At 44.8% G+C, this 26,403-nt stretch overlaps 1 long non-coding RNA gene across 2 annotated transcripts; it reads right to left on the minus strand.

Moving 5' to 3' along the window:
* Window positions 1-531: 531 nt before the first annotated feature.
* On the minus strand, window positions 532-25,175 carry LOC122433153. 2 transcript variants are annotated; one of them, XR_006267044.1, is made up of 3 exons: window positions 16,139-25,175; window positions 14,622-14,755; window positions 532-896 (listed from the first exon to the last, which is right to left on the minus strand). It is a non-coding gene; the product is annotated as an uncharacterized LOC122433153 (long non-coding RNA). The 2 variants fall into 2 exon arrangements; XR_006267043.1 differs by lacking the exon at window positions 532-896 and adding an exon at window positions 10,885-11,793.
* Window positions 25,176-26,403: the final 1,228 nt, after the last annotated feature.

The following is a 26,403-nucleotide window of genomic DNA, read 5'->3' on the forward strand; positions in this document are numbered from 1 at the left end:
GGCTTCAGCCTGGGCACACCTCCTAATGCCATCAAGTCATCCGCTAGATGGCAACACATGGATTCGGGCTGAGGACACAAGCATTTGGTCTATAGCCACCATCACAGAACATCTTATCACGCAGGTTACCCCTGTGGGCACCTAAACCCAGGAGCCCTGAGAGATGGGACAGAACACGGAGCTCTAAGTGGTATGCAGTCCATCTGAGTGGAATCATCTAAACTTGTTGTGAGAACCTGTCAAACTGAAGAAGGTCACCATGCTTTTTAAGAGATTTGAAGAACAGCGTTCAAATGCATAAGAATTCAGTCTCACTCTTGCCTTTTGTCTTGATTTGTGTCAGAGACCCCTGAGAAGTTAATTCACTTCTCTGAGCCTTAATTTTCTTTCCTGTGAAATGCACACAATAATTCCTGCTATATTTGGTATAGTGGTAAGATAAAGTGTGCAAAGCACCAAGTTTAGAGATAGAAAACAGCTTTCTTTTAAAAAATTCATTTATTTTTTAATGAAGTATATATTATGCTACAATATTGTGTTGGTTCCAGCTGTACAATGAAGTGACTTTAAAATTTTTAAACTTGCAATGGTAACAGTGATGGCACTTTTGCCTTTACACCAGATTACTCAAGAGAAAATGGTAATATCAAGTCAAAGTCAATACTGGTGTATGCTATAGATTGAATGTTCACATGCTAAATCTTAACCCCTAATGTGAGTGCATTTGGAGGGTGATTAGGTCGTGAGGGTGGGACTCTTAGAGAAGAGAACTCCCTTCTTCCATCTGCCACGTGAAGACACAGCAAAAAGACAGTTGTCTATGGGCTAGGAGGAGGGCTCTTCACCAGACGTCAGATCTGCAGGCAGCTTGATCTTTGGCATCTCAGCATCTGGCACTGTGAGAAATAAACGTTTGTTGTTTATAAGCCACTGGGTCTGTGGCACTGTTGTTATAGCCACCTGATAGGCCAAGAGAATATGCTTAAAATAAAAAACTCAACAATGCCTGTCGATATTGAAATACTTGATCTACAAATGTTAAAATAACATTAATAATCTAATGTTGTTTTCAGATATAGGCATCCAAAAATTGTTATTCCTTCAAACCTGCTTTTTTGATAAACTTTTCTTATTAAAGCTGTTATATGTAGAAGAAATATGCTATCAAAACGGTGAGACTTTATCTAAAAAAGTTACCATCATCAGGTAAAAACGAATTTTGGATCTTAAAAAGCAAGATGATAGAGAAAATGGAGGCATAGGTCTCCAAAACTGTGGTTTTCAATACATAAAATATAATGTGTAAAACCACACTAGCACACATAAAATTTATCATTATAAGAACTGGTAGTTGGAAGCACCCATTTTAAGAGTTTGCCTCTGGAAAACTTGGAGCTGGAGACAAAACTTAAATTCATGAAAGACTGGCAAACAAGATAAGCAAGCCTAACTGGCCAAAAACAAATAAACTTCAAGCATGTGAGAAAAGAACAGAAACATTGTATCATCTTGTAAGTATCCCAAGGTTCATAAAAATAGTTCAAAAGCCTTGATCATCTCTGATAGATAGACACAGATATTTAAAGTCACATTAAAACACACAACATTGCCATCATGATGCACAAGATTACCAATAGGTGACAAACACCTATGATTGAAAATACATATTTTTTGGGCCAATTTCTGTTTCAGTGCATTCCCTTGGAGCCTCTGGTGCAGGCCGACACACGGTAGACTTTAGAGAAGGCTTGGTCCCTTCTATTTATCAGCATGGCAGCAGTACTGTCAAAGGAAGGAAATGCTAACGTACATTTCTGAGTCCCAAATCCTAGCGCAAACCGTCACCAAATAGGGACTCTTGGTAAAAGCCCAGTTACGGGAAATCAAACCCGAATGTCGCTATAAAGCGCTTGGGGGCTGTTCATGGAAGAAATGAAAACCAAAGAGACAGAGGCAGAGACTGGACACTGGGCGCCCGTCAATGCACCGAACTGGATAATGGCGCGATGGTCTAGGCGGCCCTCCCCAGAAGGCAAGGTCCAGGAGGTCCAGGAGCACTGCCTGGAACAAGCAGGCAAAGCGGAAGGGCTCAGAAACTGAACCTGTAAGAGATCCGAAGTATCTCTTAACAGCTTCTTTTTACTCAGCCAGAGATGAGCCCTTGTGTGGTCAGAGAAGACTGGCCCTGGTCCTGTCTCTGACCTCTAGTGCAGGTGGAGCCCCGCCATAGAAACTGATGACACGGGGACAGCATTTCTCCAGGAAAATATGTCCTGAGGAAGCTCAAGTCCTTTCACATGGATTTTTTTATTCATCAGATTTTGGTTATTCATTTCTCCCAAAGATCTTTCTGAGAATGAAGTGCACTGAGCCATAAACACAAACGCTCTGATTTTGATGGTCTCAGTATCCAAAACTGTACCTTACACCAGGCATTAAGCCCGTGGGAACCCACATTTAAAGGCATAAGACAGATACAGATTTGTAAATGTAAGCTGCTCTCAGAAGGAATATGACCTTGGGAGGCATCCATCTTTGACCAAGGACAAGTCCCAGAGAGGGACTGGCTGGTTGGTTGGAGGCAGCCAACCCTCCAGGCAACTGGGAGAGTGAACGTTGCAGTCCTGCAGTGGGGGATCGTACCACCTACCTCTTCTAAACATGCAGGGAAACTAGTGAGAAACTAGTCTAAGGTGGAAATGGCATCTAAATATATGTTCTGGTTTTGGTTTAGTCGCTAAGTCATGTCCAACTCTTGCAATCCCATGGACTGTAGCCTGCCAGGCTCCTCTGTCCCTGGGATTTTCCAGGCAAGAGTGCTAGAGTGGGTTGCCACTTCTGTGACTATCACAGTAGAAAGACCCACCATCCCCTCCTCAATTCAAGATCCCTCTGAAGGCTCCTCCAGCTGGAGTTCACACAGGATTAACCGAGGCCCTTGTTTTGTATTGCAATCCAACTACTCTCCCTACACAAGCCTGTCTCCTTCACTCCTTCAATAGAGATGGATTCTAAGAACTCACCCCAATAAATGGACTGCATGCAAAAACAGAAAATAAAGGTGTAAGACACCAGTCACTATGCCTTGAGTGTCCTCTGACGCTCAACCCAGGCTCAGCCAGAGGCAATTTGCCAGCCTCACATCCTGATAACTGTATTCTCAGCTTGGATGCTACCATCAAACTTTCCGAAGCCATTAATCAAATTTCTCTTCAGGTGGCTAGACGCAGTACCGCTTGGGCAGTTTCTGAGCTGCTCCGTCTCAGAAGCCTGTGAGTGGCCGTTGAATGTGTTGGTCCCCTTGCCCACCCCTGCCCATCACTGGGGCGGAAAGCCGCCTGTTGTTAGGCAACGGGGCAGGGGCTCTAACCCAGATGGCGGCCGTGCCATCTTTATTGGAGAAAGCCCCTTGCCAACACTTTCTAAGAGATGGCAGAAAGAAGATGCTGGGAATTTGTCTCAGTGTTTCTCTTGGCCAGAATGATTTTATTTGGAAAGCTTAGGTCTTGATGTAGAGAAGGTCTCTGCCTTCTTCAAGCATAAACAGTGACCTTATCCCAGAGACTTCATGCCACCAGGTTAGACCTTGTTGAAGAACCGCCAGGGTGTGCCCCGTCTTCAGACCTACCCCTTGGATGACTTGGACTGTGTTTACCTAGTGAGTCCCCAGTTCTAGTAAAGTCAGAGGCATGATAACTGCAAAAGCCAGTCTGCCAAGGGGAGAGTTATATATTTGTTTTTGGGTGGTGATGGGGAAAATTTTTAGTCAAAATATATGATTTGTCACCAAAGTTATTCATATGCTCTCAGGTTTGACTGCCTCGGCATGAACGACTAATCAAACATATAAAAACATGGCCCAAGCTTTCAGGACCAGATCTGATTTGGAAACAGGGTGTTAGACCAATTACCAATCGGGGCTCCTGTTCCCCTTAATCAGCAGCAAATGACTAGAGGCCAGACAAGAAGCTCAGGCAAGGCTTTGGGCCCTGCTGCAGCAGAGGGAGTGAGAGCAAATACGAGTTTCCCCTGCTCACTCCCCGAGGAGGGGCGAGCTTTCTTCCTTGTGTGGGTGAGGGGGGGGGGTGTCCAGGGCTGGGGCTGGAGGGGTGTCCCCGGGGGCCCGCCCTCCCTCTGGGGGTGCTGAGTGCCGGGCGCATGCGCAGTGCCCTGCTCATGCTCCTGACGCTTCAGAAGCGGCAGTCGGGCTTTTTGGCCTTTTTGTACCTTTTGTCCGTAATTTGCTCCAACTGCACATGCGCTGAGTTACTTTTAGCCCCTTAGAGTCGCTCTGTATTTTGTTGCTCAGGGAGACACTTGTCCAGACGCAGGAACCGAGCGAAGGGCCCGGCCTGTCCTCCCGCCGCACCGGTGTCCCAGCACGCGACACCGCCCCACCGCACAGGGCCCGCTCGCGGCGCGCGCCCACCACCTGCGGATTGGGCAGATGCTCTTAGCCGCAGGGCCCTCCTTGATCCCCTGAGACACTGAGGGAGTCACACAGCCTCTGAACTTCAGAATTCCTGGAGGTGAGGAGAGCAATTCAACTTCGTTACTGAGTGCCTGGTATATAGCAGTCATTCTTCCCTGTGCTGGGGACACGGAAGCGAAAAAGAAAAAGGAGAGAGCGCTTGAGCCTTTATGAAGCTGAGATTTTTCTACTCCTCGAGACTGGCTAGAGGCGTAGACAAGATAACAAAACATGTAATGTTATTAGCATTTAGGAAGTACTTAACGTCAGGTCGTCCAGCTAGCCCCTTCCTTCACTCAATTTGTTTCACAACTAAGTGCTGCAGAGACAGGAAGAGACAATGGAGCGTGTCATTTCTGAACTACGTCTAGAAATCAAAAAACCAACCTGACCTAGGCTAATATTTTTTTCAAACTTCAGGTTCTGACATAGAAGTGAGTTGTAAGATCAGTTCAGCTGGTTAAGCCCAGCGTTTTCATAAGTTGAAAAGTGAAATGGATGGACAACCTGGCAGTCCAGGGGCTAAGACCTCGCCTTCCAACACAGAGGGTGTGGGTTGAACACCTGGTCAGGGAACTCATCCCACATGCCTCCCAGTCAAAATCCCAAACCATAAAGCAGAAGCAATGTTACAACAAACTCAATAAAGACTTTCTTTCTATCCTTTAAAATAGAAAGCCATTCTGTAAAACATCTTGAAAGACATTCCCTATAGTCCCATAGACTTTATTTACTTCCCAGAATGTCTAACCCAAAAGTAGAATAGGTGGAAAGGGGTGTCTCCTTCTCAACACATTTTCCGAAATTAGTACCTTCTCAATCTAGAAATTAGATAAACACATTTACATGATGGTGTTTAAAACTATCTGAAAACAGAGAAAGACAAATCATAAAAGACTCTATCATTAAAAAATGATACAAATGAACTTCTTCACAAGACAGAAACAGACTCACAGACATAGAGAACAAGCTTATGGTTACCAGAGGGGAAGTCAGGGAGGGATAAACCAGGAGTATGGATTAGCATACACACACTACTGTGTATAAGATGGATAACCAACAAGGACCTGCTGCATAGCACAGGGAACTCTACTCAATATTTTGTTATAACCTATATGGGAAAAAAATCTGAAAAAGTATATGTATATACACACACACATACATACACACACACATATATATACACATATGCATATGTGACTGAATCACTTTACTGTATACCTACAACTAATACATTATAAACCAACTCTACTTCAATCTTAAAAAATAAAAATAGAGAATAAAAAGCTGTCATGAAAAAATTAAATTGAAATATGAAAGCAAGACTGCATGGCAGGAAAAGAAAGTAGACACACGCCATCTTCCTCCCCTCCAAGCATGGGGACAGGTCTTGTCCCAGGCATGCAGCTATGCCCCAGCCCCAGAGGTACTTCCTCAGATGCTAGAACCTTGATATGTCTCTAACCCAGCCTAGAATCATCCACCCCAGGTACAATATGAGGGCTCTAATCTACGACCACATTGTTTCCATAAGCCTTATTCTCTTACTCTCTTATTCACCTTGTAGATCATCCACTGCTGGGAACTGACTTTTGTCAGTTTAGTCGTGAACAACTAGTAGGGGTTTTGCTGCAAATATCAACTGCCCTATTTCACTTAGTATGATGATCCTAGGTCTATCCATGTTGCTGTAATTGGGAACATTTCATTCTTTGTTACGGATGAGTACTATTTCATCGTGTGTGTGTGTGTGTCTGTGTGTGTATATATATATACATGTATATATACACACACATACATCTTTATGCATTCAAGGCAATGAACTATATTCCCTATCTTGTAATAACCTATAATAAAAAAGAATCTGAAAAATATACATGTATATAAAACTATCATTTTGCCGTACACTTGAAACTAACATAACACTATAAATTAACTATACTTCATATTTTGAAAATATGTATATCAATTGCCTTTAGACAGCAGATGTTCTTAATCATTTTTATGTCTTCTCAGAATGACATTTTTAAATGCATAAAGTAAAAGGCATAGGGATTAAAAAGAAAGCAAAATATATTGAAATACAGTTGCTGAAAATTTTTTAACTATTTGTGATATAAAAATACAAAGAGTCCCTATTAATAAATTAAAACTGAACCTACTAGTGGCTCTACTACTGCTGTAATTTCAAAGTAATAATGAGATTAAATAACACGTTGAGATATCTACAACGTCAGCAATGCCGTGAGAACAAATGTGACTTCTGTTCGTGACAAAGGGAAGTTAGCAACACCAGGGTGTATTGCCTACCCTCATACCTGGAGGAAATTCTATATTTCAGTTAGAGTTAGTGAAGATGAGGACGGAATTGCCTTCGCATCCAAGACCATGGACTCTGAATTCTACCTGCACAAAACGTCCAGAGACTGCAGGGGAAGAGTCCCTAATTAGAGACAGGAGCCAGCTCTAGGTTGTCTTAAAATCTCCCTACAAGGTAACAAAGAAAGCAAGTGTCTGACAGAACCTTACCATTTTAATTAGCAGGCTGTCCCAATACACTCATGTACCCTGTCTTTAAACTGGATGAAATCCCAGCTCTCTGTCTTTATAGAGGTCTAACAGCACCTTATAGTAACGTCCTTCCCAAGCCAGTATGCTGCAAATCAAACACCCGGACTCCTGTAATTCTCAGACAAAGCTAGGCAGCCAGCAACTTTCCAGTTACTGGGTGGAGGAAGGACAGCCTCCAAACCGCACTCCGGGTGATGTTCCGGGCTGCTAACAGCTGTGATCACGCAGTGTTGTATCGCCCAGTGCAGAGGGCCTCCCCGGGGGCCCAGCGGTGAGGAAGCTGCCTGCTGGTGCAGCAGACACGGGTTCCAGCCGGGAAGACCCCACGGGCTGAGAAGTAGCTCAGCCCCCGCGCCACAGCCACAAGCCTGCGCTGCGGAGCCCAAGTGCCGCCCCGAGCCCGCGGGGCACAGGTCCGGAGGAGCCCAGAGGAAGCCTGGGCTCTGCCCAGAGAGCCTGCGCGCGGGAACGCCCTGCCCTGCCGCCGAGAGCAGCCCCTGCTGGCCACGACCAACGAAAAGCCCAGGCGGCAAGGAAGATCCAGCATGCCAAAAGGAAAATACATAATACACTTCTTAAAAAATTAAAATTAGCCCAAGGCAGAGAGTCTGTTGGCATCCCGAAGGTTACGGACTGTGGGTTCTCTCATCCTTATCCCTTGTTCCAAGATGTAACGCTCACATATTCAACATCACATACAGTCCAATCACCCAAGGAGAAAGGATGCTGACTAAAAACCACCAGCGTAAGCGCTCCAAACGTGTCCTAGCTGAATTTCAGCCTCGCCCTGTTCATGCAACAGTGGGGGCTGTCTTCTAGACAGTTCCTCTATCTTGACCACTAATTTCACCAAAAAAAAGTCTACTTCCAGCCCATCCTGTACTCATTAACAAAGCCTGTGGTATCCGATCAGAAATCAACACCTAGTGAACTGCTCAGAGCAGCTATCTCTGGAAGGTAGCCCCTTGATTAAATGCTGACCAGTCATCCTGGCGGGTGTCATTCAGCAGCTCCCTCTGGTGTCTGGACTAAAATGAACACAAATGCAGGCATATCACACAGATTATACTGAAAAATGTTTCTAAAGAACTACAGGTCAAATATCTCATTATCACTACTTCGTTAAGAACAACCTGTTAGGTTATTAAGCCACAACACTGTTTTGGAAACAAGGAAGTTCTCTTGTGTCTATCATTGAAAGGATTTGGTTAACTTTGTCTTTAAATTGGGGTGCTGCAGTTACCCTCCATTAAATGCTATTTTGCAAGCTTTGGGAAATCCCCCAAGTTTAAAGTTTCAGGAGAGACGTCCTGTCATCCCCTTAATGAAGCGTGGAGGGATCCAATTCAACAGCCCCGTCTGGAGGAACTGAAGAGGATCAGTGATCAGCCCACAGAAGGTGGGAACGTGGTTGGTCTCTGAAAGTGACAAGTTGGAGTTGCGTGTAAGAGAAGACGTTATTACAGCACAACTGAAGAAGCAGAGAAACAGTGAGTGAGACTGGAAAGGGAGACTTGGGGGCTAGAGGGAAGGGCGATCATAAGCTTCCTCCTCGGATGTCAAAGCAATCTCAAGAGCCCAGACAGCAGTGCCACGTTCACTAGGCGCAGCCTATAAAAACCACCCAAGTCAGGATCGCTGAAGGAAATGAGGAGGTGAAGTACTCAGCTATCCCAGGAGTCAAAATCAGCCCGAACACAACTCTGTAAAAGCTGTCAAGAGAAAATGGCAACTATAAAAAGAGGCGACCTAACTCGTTCTGATCTGAAAAATAATTTTAAATAAAGAATGATGTTTCTAATAGCAGGTACACCAAATCACGACCAAAACAAAGCCAATTAGAATGCCAAGGATGCAACAAATGGTCCCTGATTATAGTAGAAAATACATTTTTAAAAAATTCTTGGACTAAGGTAAGGCTACACTTCCTTCACAGGTTTTGTGCCAGTTCTGACCCGCTCATTGTGGATGAAAATGATAAAGATGGTCCAGATATGGCCACGCAAAGCACTCACGCCTCTCTCCACACCGGCTCTGGGTTCTTGAAGAATGGCATAGAGTAAAAGCGGGAGAAAATATGAGTACCAATGAATAGTGGGATTATGAGCGATCTTTTCCCACTTCTTCTCAACTTTCTGTACTGCTCGAAATGTGTGTGATAACCAAACATCATTAAATATTCCAGGGGCTTCCCCGGTGGCTCCATGGTAAAGAATTTTCCTGCCCAATGCAGGAGACACAGGTTTGGTCTCTGATCCAGGAGGATCCCATATGCCACGGAGCAGCGAAGCCCAGGGAGGTTCAGCCACTGAGACTGTGCTCTAGAGCCCGGCAGCTGCAACTGCTGCAGCCTGCGTGTCCGAGCCCGTTCTCTGCAACAAGAGAAGCTGCCGCGCGAGGAGCCCGTTCACACAGCCAGAGCAGTCCCCCCCTTTGCAACCAGAGAGAGTCCACGCACAGCAGCAAAGACCCAGAACAGCCCAGAAGAAACAAAAACGGCTTTCAAAATGCCAGTTTATGAGAGGGAAATATATATATATATTTATATACAATTTATATATATACATATATATACGTAAATTCCTTTTCAAAGTAAGTTATCCCCACTTCCTTTGATAATTCCAGATGGCATGGATTTTGGTGTGCCATTTTGGTATGTTTATTTGGGCTTCCCAGGTGGTACTAGTGGTACAAAACCCCCCTGCCAACTCAGAAGACATAAGAGATGTGAGATCTATCCCAGGGTTGGGCAGATCCCCTGGAGAAGGGAATGGCAACCCACTTCAGTGTTCTGGCCTGGAGAATGCCATGGACAGAGGAGCCTGACAGGCTACGGTCCATGGAGTTGTAAAGACACGACTAAAGTGACTTAGCACGCACGCAGGGATACACTTGTTCACTGGTACACCCCTAACACCCAGGACAGGGCCAAGAACACTGTCAGTATCTAAAACACATAGTTTGCAAAAATGAATCATTTCTGGTATCCTCAACATTTTGCCTAGTATCTAATGCTCCTCTTAAAATGTGACAATCTCAACCAAATAAAATGCTTAAGACGAAACCAAAATACTTCTCATATTCTCCTCATGGTGCAAAGTTTCCTAAGACTATTATGTCCATTACTAGGACTATATTTATACAAACATGGCCTGAGATTGCACTTGATACCTTTTGGTTTTGTTTTTATAAGGGAAACACTGTTGGCTCATATTGATCTTGTAATCAACTCAAACCCTCAAGTCTTTTTCACATAATTTGCTGTCAGACCTGATTACCGTCCTTCTGCACTTGTACAATTGATTTTTTTTACCCCCAAATGCTAGACTTTAAATAATCCTTGTTAAGTTTTACCTTATTTGTTTTGGTCTCTTATCGGAGTCCCCTGAGATGCTCTTGAATGCCTGATTCTGCAGTCTTGTATATTACCCATCTCTCCACACATGTCTTTGATAATGTTACCAACTTCTAAGTCTCCAGAAAGTGAAAGTGTTAGTTGCTCAGCTGTGTCCGACTCTTTGCCACCCCATGGACTATAGCCTGTGAGGCTCCTCCGTCCTTGGGATTCTCCAGGCAAGAATACTGGAGTGGGCTGCCACTTCCTTCCACAGGGGATCTTCCCCATCTGGGGATCGAATCCCAGTGTCCCACACTACAGGCAGACTCTTTACCATCTGAGCCACCAGGGAAGCCCTAAGTCTCCAGAGTTGAGGATAAAGCTATTAAATGGATAAGAACAACAGAAAGATTTTGTTGAGCACCATTAGCAAACTCATCCAGGCAGCAACGCTTTGGGGACAGGTATCACTGGATGTTAGAGTTGAAAGAACTCATCACAGTCAGCCAGTATACATTAGTATATTGTTATAATATACTAATAGTACATTATATTAATGTATTACTTATACTATAAAAATGCATATTGATACAAATGAAAAAAGATTAAATCGCCCCATATGAAAACTCTGTCAGTACCCTGGAGGAATTTCCTCGAACGTATGACAATTTCCTTTTAGACACCGAGGTGCCCTCTTATCACTCATCATCTGCCCCAGGCATCACTCCTCTCCTAACCACAGGTGACAGTTATTCTTAAGAGGGAAGCCAGAAGCACATACGGCGTTAAGCCGTCCTGCCCCCTCTGTTTTCGATGCTCTTGTACCATATGTCCTGGCAGCTGCCCTCGTCCTCCTCCGCCTGGTAGCTACACAGCTGATTGTTGTCCTCTGCATTTTGTAAGGTCCAGCTGTCATCACTGGGGCGCGGGGGGCCATGCTGGACCCTGCGAATGCATACATGGTGGAAAAGCGAGGAAACCAGTTCTGTGGCAGGAGACCCGGTCCAGCAGGGGGGCTGGCCCTTGAAGAGGAGTAACCAGTGACCTAGCATTGAATGTCCGAAGAGTATTGATTGCAGCTGGTGTCAGTATTCAAGAGTTTCTAGGCCCGGAGGTTTTGCTTAGTGGGTACACGCTCAAAGCCAGATGAAGCATCATCTTCACCCCCGAGGATGGAAATAGGTGACCAAGATGGGCAGTATGTGTGAGGGCTAAGGGGGCAAGGGCCCAGGGAGGAGACCTCAAATGATGGTGAGACCAGGCTAAGTACAGGTGCGGGCTTAGTCCCAGATTCACTCTTGGCCCTTGAGAAAAGGTGATGAGATCATGGTTTGGCACGATCCTTTTCAGCAGATCCCTAATATGCATATGGGATTTAGGAGATATATCTGGTCCTCCAAAAGAAGACAGTCCCCTAAGGCGAGAACAAAGATATGGTCCAAGAGAAAGTAGAAATGTCACATTCAAAAGCCAAGACTCGGCCTCTCGTGAGGACCGGATCTGTACGGCAGAACCGGCAGCTGAAACAGCCCCGGGACCGAAGCACGTTAGCTAATTAGGCCTCTCTAAAAGGCCGAAGGGCGGTCACAGGTCCCTGCCGCCATGTTCTGTCTCTCCACTTGCACGCACTCTGAGCTGACACTCACATCCTCTCACACCCTCTTTCAATGCCCAGCACACTCACACTCCCAACCAGTTCCCACGAGTAACCCAGTCATTTCCTCTGCTGCTTTCTCTGCCCTCTGGAAAAGGAGGAATCAGCAGAGTCAAGACTGTGTGTGAAACCAGGTTGCAGAAAAAAGACTCCAGGAGCTATCTGAATAATTAGCATCTGATTTTAGTCCTGTCTCTTGTAGCTTTTCCACTTTTGAAATCTCTTCTAAGGAGACCTTACTAAATCCTCCTCTCTCATGCCATTATTCCAAGAGTGGAGAGCCTCACCAGATGGGTCCTAGCAAAGTGGGAAAAGATAGGTATTAATATAAAAATAAAATTTACAATATAAAATCAAGGTTTGAAAAAAAAAAAAAAAATCAAGGTTTGACCAACCATCTGGGCTTGCTTGGGACTTGAAGGGACTTTTACAATGTGGTCCCAGGGCCCAGACTGGGAAAGTCCCAGGCAAACCAAGCTGAACACCCTAAAACAGTAAACAAACATTGCACCCACCCTGAAAACCACCAAAATTTTCCTCTAAGTTTCTACTTCCTGGATTCGAAATAGAATTGTATTCCTTTATAATTTTTCCTTAAAACCACTGCTACCCATAGCATGCTGGTCTGACTAAATCTGACCTCCTTCTTAATCTCTGTGAGAGGTTGATAATTAGAACAGATCCACCCTTCAAATTTTCACCCAATCCATCCACTTCTCTTGATCTCTACAAACTCCATCCTGGTTGAAGGCATGGTCACTAAACACAAGCCTGGATGAAGACACTCACCTTCTTCCCAAGGGTTCTGAGGCTGAAGGAGAAGTTGGTTTTCATTTTTTCTTTTTGTTTTGTTCTGTTTTGTGCTGAATTTCCAATCCCTTATGAACCCACACTTTTGTAACGTTCAATAAAAACGGATTACTAGGAAAATGATCATGCACTTGAGTCTTGAAACAATGTCAAATTTTCTCTAAAAGTTCCTACACACTTCCTGTCCGTTTCTACATCGACTTTGTCGTGCATGGGGGAATAGTAGACTTGCTGCCAAGGACCACACTTTGAGAAAAAACATTCTAACAGATAGCATCGCTTTCACATTTTTCTCGTTTCTTCCTACCAAAAAAAATCTAAAATGATCTTTCAAAATGTAAATTAGACTGTGTCAGCCCACAGCTCACAAAACCATAGGAGGAGGGGAAGGGTTGTGAACACAGACTTTCAAGACAGACCACTTGGATTTAAATCTCTGCTCACCACTTTGTAGAGTTAGTGACCCTGGGCAAGTCACCTCATTTCTACATGTCTCATTTTCCTCATCTAAAAACTGCATCTACTTCATAGGGTTGATGTGAGAATTAAATGTGTTAATTTTTATAAAATGCTTAGAACAATGTCTAAGGCATAGTAAGTATGTATGCTACTTTTACTATTATTACTTATTATTAGCATGACCTATGGCATCCTACCTTAGATGTATGATAGATGTCATGCATCATTGTTGTGACTGCTGTTTTTGTTATTTACATGACCTACGAGTCCCTCCCTATCTCTCTAGCCTCATCTGAACAACTAAGGCATCAAGTCAGCCTCTTACCACAAGATAAAAGAACAATATATTCAGGATTTCATGCAGATCATTTGTGGAAGACTGGATCAATTTTTATCTAATAGCCACTCCTCTCTCTCCACTTACAGGAGAACTATATACCCACCCCCTTGACTTTGCAAGGGACCATGAGACTCGCTTTGGCCAGTGGGATGTTAGCAAGCATGATGTTTGCAGAGACTGGTGCAGCTGGGCTATGCCCTTGAGCATCTACTGTCACCATGAAATGAACAAGCTCTGGGCAGCCCACTGGCCCCAGGAGATTGAGACACCTGGTCAGAGGGGAATGGAGCCTGCAGCCTGGGGCCAAGGCCACACCAGCCAACCGGAGCTCAGCAGGACTGCCCCGGCCAGAGAGCCATGGAACATGTTCTGTTTGTTACACAGCTCGAGCTAACTGCTCACACTCTCTCACCTCTTTCCTTTTCCCTTTGTTTAAAATCTGCTTCTTGGGATTTTGTCCCATTTCACTGCCGGGAAACCCCACTCCTATATGCTATAATGCATCTGGAGAAGTAGCTCCTAGTCCATCCCATGATCTCAGAATTTGGGCAAGCTCTTGAGGTTTTACTTTGGGCACTCAAAATCTCCAGTTTCTATTAAGTGTATTTTAAAAATGTATATATAATACATACATGTGTATAATGTTATATACAGATAGAGATATAGCATTTTCTTGACAGATGCTACGTAAAATAAATCCAGAAGTACTGAAGTTGTCTCTTTGTTCCCCACCATCTTAGAATAAGCTCAGGTTTATACATAGAAGCTGAATGCAAACTGAGTGAAGAATACAAGAAACAGAAGCACAATAGTCTTCATGCCAGGGGAATAGGCGAGCATAAAGAAAAATTGAAGTTGCTATCAGTTCTGTTCCTTTCCTCCTAGATAATATAAAGCAGAAGCTAAATAACTCTAAAGCTCTTAGATCAAGTCTAAAATTAATTTTAACGCACAGCAGTGATATTCTAAAGGCACCCACCAATTGTAACCAGGTTAATGTTCGGCGTAGTACTCCAACGTTTCCTTTATATCTTTCTCTTAGAAGCTGTAAATAAACATGGACTCCGGACTCCGGATGGTTTTCCAGAGCCGTGGCATACTTTGGTCTTTTTCCTGCAAAGACAGAGGGAAACAGTTACAGTAACGGCTCCTGAGGCCCCTGGGGAGTGCAGGCGCGGGCGTGGATCACTGCAGAGCATCGTTCATTAGCCAGCTCCCAGCTCCTGTGAGTGATCCTGGACGTCAGCTTGCTGCTGCGACAGATTCTGCTCGCTCCAAAAGCTTAGCAGGCTGCTCCCTGCAGATGTTACTCCCACATGTCAAATGCAGGACCATTTGAGAAAACACATTGAAATTTGAACTGAGAAGGGAGCTAATGGGTCAATAGGGACCGTATTACTCTTCAAACAAGAAGTGGCCTGATACTTTGTCCCTTGTTTATTACCTTGTGAAAATCATGGCATCTTAGCATGAACTTGCCTTTTGAATGTGTCTGGGGTGGGGTGGCAGGGGGGTGCGTGAAGGGAAAGCTGGGCTGTTAAAGTTAATACCCCTCCCTTTATAATTCACTGACTGATGTGAAAAGAGTGTTGCAATGGTTTTTTAATGTCGATTTGAAAGGTTTTTCACAGTTTGGCTTTTGGCAATGCTAAAAGGTTCATGGGATTTATGTTTTCTTAGCAAAATACATAAAAGTTCCTACTTGTAGGTCACCACAGGGCTAGTGGGTGACAGCCATATTGCAACTTACCCAACCATCTAACGGAGAAGGCAATGGCACCCCACTCTAGGACTCTTGCCTGGAAAATCCCATGGATGGAGGAGCCTGGTAGGCTGCAGTCCATGGGGTTGCTAGGAGTCAGACACGACTGAGTGACTTCACTTTCACTTTGCACTTTCATGCATTGGAGAAGGAAATGGCAACCCACTCCAGTGTTCTTGCCTGGAGACTCCCAGGGATGGGGGAGCCTGGTGGGCTGCTGTCTGTGGGGTCACACAGAGTCAAATATGACTGAAGCGACTTAGCAGCAGCAGCAGCAGTAACCATCTACAGCTAAAAGCCAGAACTCAGTTCACCTGCCCTTGGAAAGAGCAGGTGAGTTCTGCCCCCTCCAGTCTGCGTAAAGCAGGAGGGGAGAGGGAGTGGGCTTCAAACGCTCACTGGTGAACGGACAGACGTTGCTTCAATGGACGGATGTTGCATCTGGAAGCAGCTGGTGACACCACATGAAAGGTTTCCAACAAAAGTGCTCTGAGGGTCAAAACACCACGGCTCTTCTAGTCTGGCAAACAACCTGATTGATCCTGCAGATCAGCTCCAACAGCAAGCATTTTCTTTAAGTTTTTGTTTGTTTGGAAAGGGTAAAACAAATTTAGGCCAGCAAACATAGAAAGAAGGTATTTAGCATTAAAAGCTAGTGGAATTGACTATTATCCTAAGATTAAAGCCAGGCAATGATATTAAGTAAATTGCAAAGGTTCTCTGTTCTCAATTACCTTTCTTTTTTAACTGAAGTATCGACTGTTCACACTGTGTTCTGTCCAGATGCACAACACAGTGATTGGCTGTTTGTAAACATTCCAAGCGATCACCAAGATAAGTCTCGCTCCCAACTCTCACCGCACAAAGCTGTTACGATATGACTGACTCCGTTCCGCACGATGTACGTCTCACCCTGCGGTTCGTTCACTTTTCAGCTGCAGGTGAGCTGCTCTTAGTCCCCCTCACCTTTTCCACTCATTCCTCAGCCACCCGCCCTGCCCTTCTGCAGCGCACTGTTTCTTCTCTGTAACGACTAGTCTGTTTCGGTTTTGTTACGTTTGTTCATTTGCTTGTTTTTTATATTCCAAATATAAGTGAAATCATGTAGTATTTGGCTTTCTCTGTTTCATTCATTTTACTTAGCATAACACCCTCTAGGTCCATCCATGGTGTCTCAAATGGCAAGATTTGCTTCTTTTCTGGGGCTCAGTAACACTCCACGTCTCCTTCATCTAATCAACCACTTGATGAAAAGCTTCCGCGTTGGCCATTCCATTGACTATTGTAATATGATGCAGTGAACATCAGAGTACACACAAGTACTCAAATAGTGCTTTTGTTTTCTTCCAATAATACCTAGAAGTGAAATGGATGGGCCATATGGTGGTTCTGTTTTTAATTTTTTGATGAAACGCCACATTGTTTTCCACAGTAGTTTCACCAATTTACAGTTCCACCAACATTATCTCCGCATTTGCATCAACACCTATTTGTTGTCTTTTTGATGACAGCCATTCTGACAGATATATATTCTTGCCTCTTTTATCGTAGATTAAGCGACCATATAATTGAGGGTTTATTTCTGGGCTCTCTGTTGCATTGATCTATGTGTCTGCTTTTGTGCCAGCCTCAACTCCTTTGATGATAATAGCTTTGCAGTATAGTTTGAAATCAGGCCCCATGATCCCTCCAGCTTCGTTCTTTCTTCTCAAAATTGTTCTGGTCATTTGGGGTCTTTGTGTTTCCATACAAATTTCAGAATTATTTTTTTTTTCTAGTTCTGTAAAAGTACCATTGGTATTTTGATAGGGATTGCATTGAATCTGCAGATGGCTTTAGGCAGTATGGTCCCTTTTTCTCCCAAACTCAAGAGCATCTTTGTGATCATTATCTTGAACTCTTTTTTTTTTTTTTTGGGTAGACTGCTAATCTCCACTTCACTTAATTCTTCTCCAAGGGTTTTAACTTGTTCCTTCACTTGGAAAATAGTCCTCAGTCACATGATTTTCCTGGGTCTGTTTCTGTCTCTATCAGGTGGTTCCGTTACATTTCCTGCTCTTGCGGAAGTGGTCTTCCTCAGGAAACATCCTCTGGAGCCCAAATGCACATTCCTCTCATCCCCAGAGCTCTGAGCTCTCGGGCTGCCCCGCGTGCTCGCCGTGGGCCCGTCTGTCATGGAGGCCATCTACAGTGGCCCAGTCTGCTGCAATGCCTTCCCCTTGCAGAAGCCACCTGGCCATTTGTAGGTGGAGCTGGGGCCCAGGGAGCTGGCTGCAGGAGACGGGGGGCCCCAGGGCTGGGGTTGGCCTGCTGGTGGACTGGGGCAGGGTCCTGGGCCTCTGGTGGGAAAGCCCTCATGGTAACAGGCTAGGAGGGGAACTCCAAAATGACACTTGCTACACCAGCGTGCTTGTGGCTGGACAAGCTCCCAAGAATGGCTGCCATGAGCATCTGTGTCCCCAAGGAGAGACCCAGTCACCTCCTGCCTCTCTGGTAAGCACTCCAAGATCAGCAGGCGGGTCTGACCCGTGGATCCTTTCAATTCAGGCCTTGCACCGGGACTCAGAGTTTGCAAGGTTTTACAGAAGACCTTTTCGAAAGAAGCATCTGTTTCCTACAGCCCTCCAGCTCTCCTTGTGCAAGCTCCACTGGCCGTCAGAGCCAGAGGTTCTGGGGGCTTGTCTTCCCAGGGCAGGACCCCCCAGGCTACAAAGCCCTGTGTGGGGCTCGGACGGCTCACTCCTGGAGGAGACGTTCTGCAGTTGTCAGGATCCTCCCGTTGCATGTCACTTACCTGGAGCTGGGAGTCTCGGCTGTGCCACAGCCCACGCCCCTCACCTGTCTGGTGTGATTGCTTCCTTGTATCTCTAGGTGCGGAACACCTTTCTGGCAAGACTTCCAGTTTTTCTCACTAGTAGTTTCTCTGTTGTAATTTGGGGGCCTGTGAGAGGTGAGGCCTTCATACTCTGTCATCTTGGCCACACTGCTCCCCCTCAAGCTTGGATGCCCGGATTAGTTGACAAAGAAGGACGTGAGCACAACAGTTTCCAAGATCTCTGCATCTAACTCTTCCAGAAAACATAGAAAATCATACATCATCTATCATGCCTCCTCGAAACATAATTTAGAGACAAGCAAGGAAATTATGGGAGACATGTAGCTAGTAATGCAATTTACATATTTTCAAGGACAAATTCTGTCAGTAAAAAAATAAAAGGTTTACAGTGGAAGTCCCCTCTTCACATATAAAATACATAAGGTTGTACTGGCTGATTTGCGGGGAGTTTGGGAATGACAGGTACACACCGCTGTATTTAAAATCAATAACCAACAAGGACCGGCTGTGTAGCACAGGGAACTCAGCTCAACATCCTATAAGGACATAAACGGAAAAAGAATCTGTAAAAGGATAGACACATGTATATAATGGAACCACTTTGCTGTACACCTAAAACTAACACAGCGTTATAAATCCACTAGCGTCGAATATAAAATAAAAAATCAGGGATTTCCCTGGGGGTTCAGCGGTTAGGACTCTTTGCTTCCACACAGAACAGAGTGGGGCAGAGGTTCGATTCTTGGTTGGGGAAACATGCCACATGAGGTGGGCAAAACAGTAAACTTAAATAAAATTAAATTTTTTTTTAAAAGTTAAAGACACGACTTTCTGACGTGTAGTATAAAATAATGAATCAAAATGAAAGTTGCAACATTGCTTATAATACATGCTGCTGAAAAACAGAAGAAGGAGGAGGAGAAGAGGAGTTAAAGGCGGAGGAAGGAGAGGAAAGGGAAGAGAAGGAGCAGGACCAGCCTCACCCTTAGGAAAAGAGTCCATGTCCTCGGCACGGTGACTGCGCTGACTGACAGTCCTTAAACAAATGCTGAGCAGAAAGATGAAGGAAAGCCGTCAGTGACTCGTTTCAGAGACAGCACGCTGACCTGGGTTTCGAGCAATCTGAGTCACAGCCTCATTCCCACCCTTGACTGACTGATGGGCTTTGAGGTGATCAAGAGTCGCTTGCACTCACTGGCGTGCTCCTGTTCACTAAACACTTGTACCCCAATCACTGTGATGCATTCTTCTTCAAAATACTTACTGCCCCTCCCTGCAGGCAAGCCCTTCCCTGGAGAGAAGTCATACCTTTTGCTCCTCTGATGTTAGACTAAGCCTGTGACTTCCAAGTAGAAGCTTTAAGAGCCCGTATTCTTTCACCACGATCTCTTTACCTCTCTGTCAACCAGCAGTGTCTCAAATAGAGGCTTCTCGGTGGACCCAGCCCTGGAGCAAAGATCTTGACCAAGGCGAGCCAAGTCTGACCCAGCCTGGACCCGCAGCACAAGCAAGAAGGAAGGTCGCTGAAATCTGGGGGCGATTTGTTACCGTAGCATAACAGCCAAAGCTAACTGATAAAATCAGACTGACCTAATTTAAGATTTAACTGAAACGTACAGAAGTTATGTGTCCCATGCTTCTGTTCTTACCACTGATGTCCTAGGCAGTGCAAGAAGGCAAGAAACCCCTAGAAGTTATGTTTCCCATGCTTATTCCCAGCTGAGTAAGACAGTATTCGTTCCTCCTTCCAGGACTGCCTGTGATAATGAATTTGTGAATTTCAGTTCTCCAGCTATATATTAAAACATTTAGAATAAATAGTCTATGAAGTTCCATCCAACTCAAAGCTCCTCTATTCTCTGACTCCTTTCATAGACTTCTTCGAGTCTCTGAGCTTTGCAAAGGTTTCTTCGGGAATATTCGCTCCTGTGCTTGCGTGCTTAGTCACTCAGTCATGACCCCATGGACTGTAGCCCGCCAGACTCCTTTGTCCATGGGATTCTCCAGGCAAGAATACTGGAGAGGGTTGCCATGCCCCACTCCAGAGGATCTTCCCAGCCCAGGGATCGAAGCCAGGTCTCCCACATTGCAGGCAGATTCTTTACCAACTCAGCCACTAGCGAAAAGTAGTTATCTTAGATACATTCACTTAAGTGAGATCTAAAATATTTGCATCTTATAAAAATTCCACAACTATTACTGTAGAGTTCTAGAGCATATTGATTTGTACTCCTTGATACATTCCTTTGTAAACTTGTTATTCAGGTTTTTATATATTTCCATACCACCTTTGTGATTAAATTGCAAGCTTCTTTGTAAGACAAGAAGGTGTTTTTTTTTTCCTGTTATCTTGCTCCTTATCACACCTTACTATGTTTTAATAGTTGCTAAAGAACTTGCTTGTTAACCAATAAATATTTTTCTTAAATTCAGAATGATGGAAACCAGATTCAACAATAGGATAAAGCATTCATTGTAAAGATTTTAAAGATGGCAACCAATTTTTTGATGCTCCTCCCATCTAGAGTTAAGAGTCTAACTTCCCTCCCATTGAATCTGGGCTAGCTTGAGAGGCTCACTTGTAACCAAAACAGTACAGCAAAAGTGATACTCTGTGACTTTGGAGGCTAAGTCAGAGAAAGTCATGCAGCGTCCTTTTTGTTCCCTGGAACGCTTACTCGTGGAGCCCCGAAGTGTAAGAAAGAGCAAATACTCTAGGCCACCGCTCTGGGAGGAAGCCCCAGCCACGTGCAGAGGCCACATGGCACGCGCGTTAGGAGAGACCGAGGAGAGCTCGGTTTTCAGGTCATCAGAGCCCATGAGCCGGACCCGTGATGGAAGAAGCCTCCGGATACTTTCAGCACCTAGCTATCAATGTCACCCCAGCTGTCTGAGCCTTCCTCACAGGGGCACCGAGCTTCACGGAGTAGAGACAAATGCTTGCTCTGCCCTTTGTCGATCCTTGAAACGCCCATAAAAATCCACAAGCATGGTAAAATGGCTGTTGCTTTATGCTACTAAAATTTGGGGTGGTTTGTTACATAGCAATAGACAACTGGAACTTCCATAGGATGTCTGCAAAAGTCAGCCCAGACAAGTGTCACACAAAGAAGTGTGTGCAGCCACATGCCTCCCTGCTTTGTCTGTTTTTATAAGAGTGTAGCAACCCACTGGGGTAAACACCTCTTCAGTAAGAGCAATCTGGAAGACAGGAGTATTAAAACATCAGGCAGAGACACAATCGAATTATTATCAAGCAATTGCAACATAAAAAGAGTAGGCGCCGACAGCATCTGAGGACCTATTACTTCACCGAGCAATTGCAGCACCACCAAGGCAGCGGTCAGGGACGTCATCACGAAGACAAGAGGAATCAATACGGGCTCCAAAATGCATTACGGCCCACTTTAAATAAATATGTAAAATCTGCTTTAAATTGATTCTAGCTCAGCGGGGAGCAAACTGCTCTAACGGTTTTTACACACGCAGGGAAGAGAACCGGGAGGAGCAGCCAGGCGCGCCCGGCTTGGGGTGGAGACGGCCGATCCGCTTCAACCCCCTTGGTGACGCGGCGTCCTTTACGCGAGACAGGTTCCCCTTACGGATCTCCGGAGCTCTGCTCTGGGAGAGAAAAGCCAACACGTTCAAACGAGAACAGTTAGGTACAGCTACATATGACATATGTGACATATATGTATGTATGTTCTTAAAAGCCAGTGCTCTTTAATTTCAGTTCAGTTGCCTAACAAGTCTGCCCCGAGGGAGCAATAAAGCACATTCAGCTCTTTGGGGATGTTCTGCTTGGGTTTGCCTGGCTGGTTAGCTGGTCAGTTTTGGAGCCAGGTGCCATATTATTTTCTATGCACTTAATGTAGAGAAGGAAATGGCAACCCACTCCAATGTTCTTGCCTGGAGAATCCGAGGGATGGCGGAGCCTGGTGAGCTGCCGTCTATGGGGTCGCACAGAGTCAGACACGACTGAAGTGACTTAGCAGCAGCAACGTAGGCTTTATGACATTCTCTGTGCAGGGTACTCTTCTAGGCACTAAAAGATATGGAAAGCATAATCCTTACCCTTGAAGAGCTCCCCCGTCAGTAAGGGAGACACAGGTGCAGCTGAAAGGTAACTGTTGTGCGACAGCCAAGACATGGGAACAATCCAAGTGTCTATCCGTGGGAGAATGGATAAAGGAGATGTGGTACATGTACACAGAGGACTATTACTCAGTGAAATAACACCGTTTGCAGCAACGTGGGTGGGCCTAGAGACTGTCGTACTGTGTGAAGTAAGTTACAAAGAGAAAAGCAAATATCATATGATACTGCTTATATGTAGAATCTAAAATATGACACAAAGGAACACATCCAGGAAACAGAAACAGGCCCATAGACACAGGAACAGCCTGGGGGCCGCCAAGGGGTGAGGAATGGGGGGATGGAGTGGGAGGCTGTGGTTGGCAGACGTACGCCTTTATATATAGGATGGAAAAAACAACAACGTCCTACCGTAGAGCAGAGGGAGCTGTATCCATATGATAGACCATAATAGAAAAGAATATTGAAAAAGAATGTGTATATGTACAATGGAATCACTTTGCTGTATAGTGGAAATCAACACAACATTGTAAATCAACTCTACATCAATAAAAATATCAAAGCAAAAAAACATTAACTACTGTGCAAAGGAGGAGGTCCTAAGAGCAGAAAACAAAACCTCTTTGGTACATACAAGCCTATATCAGAAAGTTTCAACTGAATTTGAACATTAAATAGTCCAAATCACATCGATCCTTCTTTTCAAGATGGCAGCCTCCTTAGGAAAAATAATTTTGATTACATGCTTTTTTAAATCCCTCACCATGTCTTTCGGGTATGTTGCCACATAGCATTGCTCACTAAATAGGTATGGAGTTAACGCGTGCAGTGGGCTTGGTGTAAGATCTACCACTTAGAACCTACCCACCAGGTGTTGCTCGTGGTAAAGAACCCACCTGCCAATGCAGCAGACCTAAGAGATGCAGGTTCAGTCCTTGGGTTGGGAAGATCCCCTGGAGGAGGGCCTGGCAACCACTCCAGCATCCTTGCCTGGAGAATCCCACAGACAGAGGAGCCTGGAGGGCTACAGTCCACAGGGTCGCAAAGACTCAGACACGAATGAGGCGACTTTGCACAAATGCACCAAGAACAGCTTAGCTTAGTGTCCCAGGCTCTCCTTGCCTATTAATACTTCCGTGATGTCCATGGTTCTTGTTCTTATCCTCCCACTTTTGAAAGCTGTCAATGTGGTTTTTGTAAAACTTGAAGTGTTACCTTCAGAATTTTGTATTTTGAGCTTTATCATGAATTGTGAAATAAAAGAGTTGTTTCCCTGCACAAGAAAATGATCCTTCTCTTTGTACTCAAAACAGATAGATGAGCATGTATTTCACCACCTATGAATGACTCAAGTTCTGTCTTCGTTACCCTACTTCCAGCCAGAAAGTGGTCCCATAGTCACGGGGTCCATAGTCTGCCAGCTCTGGAAGAACCTCTGATGAAAGATGTCTTGACTCTAAAATATGAAGAGAAACCTGCAAAACTGAAATGAAAACTGCTTAAATACCTTTGAAGTATAAAGCTATATCACCTAGATGATTGCACATCAGCTTCTACATAATTGTAGAGAACTTGTATGTAGTGTGGGCCATGGGCACGTTGAACATACATTAAGAAAGCGGTGGACATGTGTTAGCAAAGGCCGGGTGCAGAGGGGACCGCTCTCGGCCTGCAGCCTTTGCTCTGTCCAGCCCCTGCTTTCCCCTAACGAGCTCTGCCTTTGTGCAGATGCCCATCACTTCTGCAAGCAGCTGAGCGTCTCGGGGAAAACCGACTCCAGTTCTAGAAATAAACTTCATGGTCTAACGGTGCTGTCACTCCCGCTGGCAGAGTTTGGTTCAGAAGCTGGCACACAGCTCAGCTCTGGCCAGTGAGATATGAAAAGTATCCTGCTAAGGGAGGGGTGTTCTGGGGGAAGCTTCTTCTCCTCTAAAAGAGAGGCAGACCCTTATGCCTGAAATTTCTCTGTCTGAACACGAGATCTGGAACTACTCCAGCCATTTTGCTGAAACCTGAGGAAAAACCAGCACTGAGGAGGGCGGAATGAAGAGGCAGAAAGTCCCTGGGTCCTTGACCACACCCGGCGGCTGCTGACTCCTCTGAACCTCCTGGAACTTCCCCCGCTGCCGTGCGGGGCAGTGCTCAGCCGTGTCCGACCCTTCAGCAGCCCCGTGGACTGCAGCCCACCGGGCTCCTCTGTCCGCGGGCTTCTCCAGGCAAGAACACTGCAGTGGGCTGCCTCTCGTCTCCAGGGCACCTTTCCGACCCGGGGAAGGCGCCCACGTCTCTTATGTCTCCTTGCATGGGCACGCAGATCGTCCACCCCTGCTCCAGAGCGCTACTGGGACTTCCTACCCTGTGAGATAAACACAGCTCCTCTGTTTAATCCAGTTTCATTCAGAGCTTCCTTACTGCCTTCTAGGTACCCTGTCAGCCTACCCCAAGAGAAAACATCCCAGTTCTCGCGTTTCTGTTATCATCTGTTTCAGGCATTTTCAGAGAATGACCAACATCTTTCCATCACTGGTGGGAGGTCCCCCAGCACAAGGATCACCATCATGCTGGTTCCAAGGCGGTTAGTGCTACCTGCGTGAACAGAACATATGCATTCTCACAGCAGTGTCATGCGTTCATTCTTTTTTTGGCTTAAGGATATCATCTATTTTTATATGTTTTCAGCTTCATATTATTCTTTCTTTTTGAAGTATATTTGGTTTACAATGTTATGTTAGTTTCACGTGTACAAATGTCAGAGGTTGATATATTTATAATATATATAGGTAATATATATATTTATAATAAAATTACATAATTATATATAAAGAATGTGCCTGCCAATGCAGGAGATGCAAGATGTGGGTTCGACCCAGTGATGCAACTGAGTGTGTACGCACACACACACCCACATATATATACACATGTATATTCGTTATTCAAAATCTTTTCCTTTGTAGATTATTACAAGATATTGAGTATAGTTCTCTGAGCTATAAAGTAGGTCCTTGTTGGTTATCTATTTTACATTTAGTAGAGTGTATCTGTTAATCTCAAACTCCTAATTCATCCCTCCCCCGACTCTTTCCCCTTTAATAACCAGAAGTTCGTTTCCTCTGTCTGACATTCACTCTTGACAATGGCTAAATTCAGCCTTGTGTCTGGTTCAGTAAACTGTTGCTCGTTGGCAAGTCCCATGGACAAAAATCTCTCTAGTAGATTTCCAGCATGAAAGCCACTAACGAAGATATCAATTGCTTCTACTTAAGTGTTCATTTGTGCGCCTATCTGGAACTTGACCTACAGAACCATGTGACTAATAAATTGGGTATTCTTGTAAGCCATTAAGTCTGTGACATTTGTTGCAGAGCACTGGAAAAGAAGGGTGTCATATAAACCATGCAAACATTTTTAACACACAAGATGAGTAATATATGCTAGGGGTCAGCAAACCACAGACCGTGGACTCAGTCAAGGCCATGATCTGTTTTTATACCGCCTACAAGCTAAGGATGGTTTTTACATTTTTAAAGCTTTGTAAAAATTAACATTTCATGCAAGGATGGGCACAATAAAGGAGAGAAATGGTAAGGACCTAACAGAAGCAGAAGAGATTAAGAAGAGGTGGCAAGAATACATAAAAGAACTATACAAAGAAGGCCTTAATGACCCAGATAACCTTGATGATGTGGTCACTCACCTACAGTCAGACATCCCGGGGTGTGAAGTCAAGTGGGCCCTAGGAAGCATTACTATGAACAAAGCTAGTGGAAGTGGTCGAGTTCTAGCTGAACCACTTCAAATCCTAAAAGATGATGCTATTAAAGTGCTGCATTCAATATGTCAGCAAATTTAGAAACCTTAGCAGTGGCCACAGGACTGGAAAAGGTCAGTTTTCATTCCAATCCCAAAGAAAGGCAATGCCAAAGAACGCTCAAACTGCGGTACAATCGTGCTCATTTCACAGGCTAGCAAGGTAGTGCTCAAAAGCCTTCAAGCCAGGTTTCAGCAGTACGTGAACCAAGAAATTCCAGATGTTCAAGCTGGATTTAGAAAAGGAAGAGGAACCACAGA

Source organism: Cervus canadensis, chromosome 32 (assembly GCF_019320065.1).
Source record: "Cervus canadensis isolate Bull #8, Minnesota chromosome 32, ASM1932006v1, whole genome shotgun sequence".
Lineage (NCBI taxonomy): Eukaryota > Metazoa > Chordata > Mammalia > Artiodactyla > Cervidae > Cervus > Cervus canadensis.